This window comes from Cyanistes caeruleus, chromosome 4, assembly GCF_971803275.1.
Source record: "Cyanistes caeruleus chromosome 4, bCyaCae1.hap1.1, whole genome shotgun sequence".
In the NCBI taxonomy this organism is placed as follows: Eukaryota; Metazoa; Chordata; class Aves; order Passeriformes; family Paridae; genus Cyanistes; species Cyanistes caeruleus.
The window spans coordinates 47,447,735-47,448,472 of record NC_141704.1 but is presented as its reverse complement, the minus strand read 5'-3'; positions in this window follow the sequence as shown (position 1 = coordinate 47,448,472).

The window sequence follows — 738 nt, the reverse complement described above, 5'->3', positions numbered from 1 at the left end:
TTTTTTTTTCCCATGCAGATGCTGCAAAACTGTAATTTCTTTTCTTTTTGATGAAGAAGTTATGTTAACAAAATTTTGTATTGTTCTGGACATTGAAGAATACTGATAGTTGGTAGTCTGTGCTTCATAATATATAGTAATATCTCCTGCATTTCTTAGGGACTTAAATTAGAGAAAGACAAATATTTTCTCCCATTTAAATGTTTATTTTGGACCAGAAATATTCATATAATATATTCATATTAGAGTTAATAATGCCTCTTTGCACAACAGGCATTTTTGTGCTCTCAGTCAAGATTTCTGAGGTATCACTGGGAGCCTCATAAATTCATGCTCTTTATGGCTTAACAGCCTAGGTTTTTAGTGAGGGATGTTACATCTCAGAATAGCAAATGATGACCCATGTGACCTGCATGGAAATATAATAATAACAACAATAAAAATGGTATGTAAAAATGGACAATACACATAACCCTACAACTGAGCCATTGTGTTTCTCCCACTTTATAAGGACAGCTTTGCTTATTTGGAGGAATTTTTCATATGATTATATTTTGGTTTGTGTATATGAAAATCCAGCTACAGGAATGATGATCCAGATCACCATGCAGTGATGAGCAATACAAAACTTTGGAGTAATTCACCCTATGTAACACTGCTAGAGGTGTGATTAAACCATGCAGCAGCTGATGGGAGAAAGTACACCCTTCATTATCTCTATTCAAATTACAGGGGACC